The sequence below is a fragment of the Bison bison genome, unplaced genomic scaffold, assembly GCF_000754665.1.
Source record: "Bison bison bison isolate TAMUID 2011002044 unplaced genomic scaffold, Bison_UMD1.0 scf7180017863957, whole genome shotgun sequence".
Classification (NCBI taxonomy): Eukaryota; Metazoa; Chordata; class Mammalia; order Artiodactyla; family Bovidae; genus Bison; species Bison bison.
The window spans coordinates 832281-838228 of NW_011494529.1; positions in this window are offsets into that span (position 1 = coordinate 832281).

Here is a 5948-nt window from a genome sequence, read left to right on the forward strand (position 1 = left end):
TTGCCAAGCAATATGATCCTACTAAAATGCATTTAAATATTATTATATTCCAGACAGCATACTAACCTTTTTTCATCATTATTGAATCCAACAAGCTACCATTATTCCCATTGTATAGATAAGGAAACAGAGGTTTATAAGAGGTTATGCAACTTTCCAAAGCTTTGGAAGGTGCCAGAAGCCACATTAGAAGGCAAGCCTATTTAACTCTTGACATAATCAGACTTGGGTCAAATCCTTGTCTCCTATCTCCCAATATTTGCAAGACTTGAAGATGTAATGTTTACATGCTTTTAGATCATATTTGCTGTGATCTCTCTTGGCCCCTGAGTTTCTCCTTTGTTCATTTTAAACAATACTCCATGTTGATGTTACAGAAAGCATTGGCATAAGACACTTTTTTGCTCCAGGTGCTTTCCTTTGCCACATGACGAGCCCCACAACATGCCAGGGGTGTCAGTAGTGTTCCCCATTACAGATGGGGAATGGAGGCACAGGCCAGTGAAGGGACTTGCTCAAGGTCCCATTGCTTGTTAGTGATGAAACCAGGACCAGAGACCAAATCTCTCAAATCCCAAGTCAGGCTGTTACCACATTTCTTTTTGGGGAAGGGGAAAGGGGATGCTGATAGGCTGAGCATGTTTAGCCAAATCTGAAAAAGATAATTCAGATTTATTGAACACAAAACATTTCTAGGGATTTTAAGGAGGATTCATATGTTTCAACATATTTAGTAAAGATACTTTGAAGAAATAAAATGTCCATTAATACTTAACCATACCTGCCTGGTACATGCCTAGCACATAGTAGGTACTCGATTTTTTGTGTGTGTGTGTGAAGTAGAAGTTTCCAGCTTTCAGAAGAAACTTTTATTTATCGTTTTTTTTTGGGGGGGGGCGGGGGGAGCGGGGAGGAGTATCCAGGATGTTTTCCAAATCAATACAAAATTTTTAAAATGTGATGCAGGAGTAGGAAAGCATCTGCTTTGTAGGAACCTGGACTGCTACTTGTTTGCTAACAAAGTATCAATAACTTTAACTGAGAAGCATGGACAACAGAGAACATACAACATACAATTTCAGAATAGCATGTCCTAGCAAAAAAGCTGTTCCAGTTTTTTTCCCCTTCACCATGGCAGGCATTGCTAATAGATTATGGCACGATTTCCTGCTGATCCTGGACAGAGCCTCAAGTCTTCCAACACCTTGTTCCAGGCAACTGATCCATTTGAATTGACATTCATGCTGAAATCTATTTGTCATCCCTGGGAGACTTGAAGGCTTTTTTTTCTGTGGCTTAAGGGGACCAGAGAACCAATTCAAGTTGTTTGCACATCTCTTGACTTTGTTTAGAAGACAGGAGATGTCCAATCTTTAAAGCTGTACTTTGGGACCATTCTGATTTAGTTTAAACTTTATGGAAGAATTGTTGGCCTGGTTTATAGAATCTCTGAATGTGTCACTATGTGAGGCTGTGAAAAGTCTATCATACCCTTGTAAATAAGCAAGATCCTTATTTGTCCAGAATAATCTCAGAAACCATCTCTTTATTGGATTCCATCCTCCAGCTGTTAATAACAGCATCTCTGAAACAATTCACATATGTTCAAATGTTTAAAGAAACCTCTAGCTCAAAAATGTTGTGAAAGAAATTAGAAAAATTCTTTCGTCTATGATGAAGGGATACTTTGTGTACATTTTGGAGAATGAAATGGCAACCCACTCCAATATTCTTGCCTGGAGAATTCCATGACAGAGGAGCCTGGTGGGCTACAGTCCATGGGATCTCAAAGAGTTGGACACCACTGAGTGATTTTTTTTTAATGTGTATTTTCTAAAATGTCCATTTGTAGCATATTGGAAAATTTGAAACAGAACCTTTTTTAACCACAATTTTACTATCTTTGATATGATCCCACATGTTAAGTTCTCAGAAAATGCCATAATACAATTTACCCCTAGAACTGATGAGCTAACTGATTAAAATTAAATCAAAATATTACCTTCTCATCCATGCACATTCTCAAGGAAGACTGTTAAAACAACAGTAAAATCAAAACCATGTCTTGATTTCACAGTATGCCATTTTAAATACAATCACTTACAATTCTGAAATTCATAAACATTTCCTGAGCAGTTGTATACCTAGAAAATAATACTTTAATTAAAACTGTTAACCAAAGTATGCAGAACTGTACACTAAAAGCTTGATTTGGAAGGGCAGCAAAATAAACATATCAATCTAATAAAAGGAAAAGCATTATAGAGGTCTTGTCCAAAAAAGGGGCCTGAAGAATTTAACTGACCCACATAAGTCAGTATGCTGCTGCTGCTGCTGCTAAGTTGCTTCAGTCATGTCCGACTCTGTGCGACCCCATAGACAGCAGCCCACCAGGCTCCCCCGTCCCTGGGATTCTCCAGGCAAGAACACTGGAGTGGGTTGCCATGTCCTTCTCCAATGCGTGAAAGTGAAAAGTGAAAGTTAAGTGGCTCAGTCGTGTCCGACTCTAGCGACCCTATGGACTGCAGCCTACCAGGCTCCTCCGTCCATGGGATTTTCCAGGCAAAAGTACTGGAGTGGGGTACTTTTCTTCTCCGATAAGTCAGCATAGGATATCAGAATTATTCCACTCATAGAGAACTCCATTGTAAGCTGCACCAACATTGAAACTAAATGAGAAAGATGTGCTCCTGGTGTAGAAGTTTATGAGGCCAAATATGTATCAGTAATATTCTTTGAATGCTTACATTGTGCCAGGCACTTTTATATGTATCCAGCCCCATAATAATCCTGTGAGATCAATGTCCCACTTTACAGAGGAAGAAACTGAGATGCAGAGAGGTTATATAACGCCCCACGTCAGTAAGCAGCAGAGTAGGAATCTGAACTCAAGTCCACAATCTTCATCATTATGCTCCACTTCTCTTAATACAGTTCTAAGTTTTTGTTTTGTCCTATTTTAGAAAGAAGAGGAGGGGAACCATGATATTTTCCTCTGCCTTTAAGCTGGCTGGGATGAAAGGAAATTATTCACAACAAACTTCTAAAATCACACTAAATAACTGGACAATTTTGGTTTTCACAGCTTTAAATCAAAGCTGAAACTAAGCCACCCAGATGTCATTTTGGAGATTGTATAAGTAGTTTTTAAACAATCGATTCCGTTTTTTTAACATCCAGAGTAAGGCATGCTGGTAATGCAGGTGATGAGGAGCTTTATGAAATTATTTTAAGGCTGGTTTAAAAAATGTTCAGCCATATTACAGAAAGAAACACATTAAAAAATGATGGTAAAGTCTGGAAGGTCAAATACACAGGTCTGATTGTCCTTGCTTCCCTGTATAATTGCAGATTCACTCCCTGGATGTTTTTTGTTTTTTTTTTTTAAATTTATTTATTTTAGTTGGAGGCTAATTACTTTACAATATGGTAGTGGGTTTTGCCATACTGCTTTCTTCTCTAACTTATACTTGCTGGAAGTTTTTCTTTTATCAAAAACCAATTCATTGATACTTAACTGAATATGGCACTGTGAACTTTTCATAATGAGAATTAACACACACACACATACACCAGGTGGGTATGGACCTCTACCGTAAGAATTGCCTGTTTATGTGGTTGGTTTACATATTATTAAACCACCCATCTGATCTCTAACGGCAGCCCTGCTGACACTGTCTGACCCAGTTTGACAATCTGGATAGAAATTGTAGGGTTGGCTGTTCAATGGCTGTGACTTTTAACAGCACTGCTTTTGGGCCTCAAATCAATTCTCTCTGTTTACAGACCATTTCACAGCCCTTTACCTGCAACATCACTTGTGTCAGTCCCATAAATACTTTGGTGTATATAATGCTTGAATTAGCATAATGGTTTAGGCTCTGAGCTCTTAGTCCAAAGAAGGACGCGTCAACATGTTCTCTTCACTTAAGCAATTAAGAGCCATTATGCTGCTTCAGTGGAAATATCATCAAGGTTAAAGACAATCCCAAACAGCCCTCTCACCTTTTTATTCTAAGTCTAATAAATGAGGCATAGAAATTGAAATGTTAGTAAACAGTCCTACTTGCAAGCTCTTTTTGGATCATGCTTAATCAGACCCTCGTACACCAGACGTTTACAACAGTCAGAAATACATACAGAAATGTATGTATTGGACTGTTCATTTCATGCAAGGAAATTGAGTTTGCTGATTTAATTTCAAAGTCACAATGAACACTGATTTATTTTGCTAGCCTTTTAACATTTTAGCAACTTTTCAGAAAAATTATTTCTAGGCTTTTATTATTTGATATGGCAAAAGTTACATTTTTAAAGCTGACGATGTTGTGATTTTAAAACCAAAGGATATTTCCAAGGTCTTTCTATACTTTTTAGATTTTTAAAATTACTTTACTGAAGTATAATTTGCATATATTAAATTCAACCTTAAGTTGAATTTATACAATATATGTATACAATTGTGTAATCGTCACTACAACCAAGATACAGAATGTTTCCATAACCTGAAAACGCTCCCTTGGCCCCTTTGCGGTCAATCTTCTTCCCACATCCCTGATAAGCAATGATCTGCTTTGATCACTAGTCTTACCTTTTCTAGAATTTCATACAAATAGAATCAGGTGATATCTAGTCTTTAATGTTTGGCTTCCAATATTTCTTTATTCTTTTTCCTCTGTATATTGTGTGCTAAGTCACTTCAGTTGTGTCTGACTCTGTGTGACCCTATAAATTACAGTCTGCCAGACTCCTCTGTCCATGAGATTCTTCAGGCAAGAATACTGGAGTGGATTGCCATTTCCTCCTCCAGGGGGTCTTCCCAACCCAGGGATTGAACCCCCCATCTCCTATGTCTCTTGCATTGGCAGGCGGGTTCTTTACCACTAGCGCCATCTGGGAGCAGTGAGAAGCTAATGCAGGAAATGTAAGTTGAATCCTGGCCTCACCATGTCTAGCTCAATGACCTTGACCAAGTTAATTAAATTCTCTGGGTCTTAGTTTCCTCTTCTGTAGAATGAAGATAAAACCTCCATGTGGTTTAGCCAGGGGGTTGGGGGGAGGGGGTGGGTATAAATAAATCTCTGCATGTACTTAGGTAAAGCATCCAGAAAGTGCTCAATAAATATTAGTTCCTTAGACTGGTCATGCTCTCCAGTCATTTTTCAGTAGTTACCTACTACATGTCTCACTAGGATTGAAACCAGTGACTGAATTCAGGGCACAAGGAGATGTTTTCAGGTTTTGGAAATATTCTGTATTCTGATTGTCATGATAATTACACAACTGTATACATTTGTCAAAACTCAAGCTATAATCTTAAAATTGAATTTTACTGTTGAAGCCCAGCTTGAAGGATTTTGAGCATTACCTTACTAGCTGTGAAATGAGTGCAGTTGTACAGTAGTTGAGCATTCTTTGGTATTGCCTTTCCTTGGGATTGAAATGAAACTTGACCTTTTCCTGTCCTAGGAACATTGTTGAGTTTTCTGAATTTCCTGGCATATTGATAGAAGGCAGTTGTGTGAAATAGACTCACATACATAGAAAACAAATATATGTTTACCAAAGAGCAAAGCGTGGTGGGGAAGGGATTAATTAAGAGTTTGGGATTAGCAGATACAAACTACTATACATAAAATAGATCAACAATGAGGTCCTATTGTTAGCATAGGGAACTATATTCAATATCATGTGATAAACGATAATGGAAAAGAATATGACAAAGAATATATATATGTATGTATATATTTATATATACAAGAGTACATCATGAGAAACACTGGGCTGGAAAAAGCACAAGCTGGAATCAAGACTGCCGGGAGAAATATCAATAACCTCAGATATGCAGATGACACCACCCTTATGGCAGAAAGTGAAGAGGAACTAAAGAGCCTCTTGATGAAAGTGAAAGAGGAGAGTGAAAAAGTTGGCTTAAAGCTCAACATTCA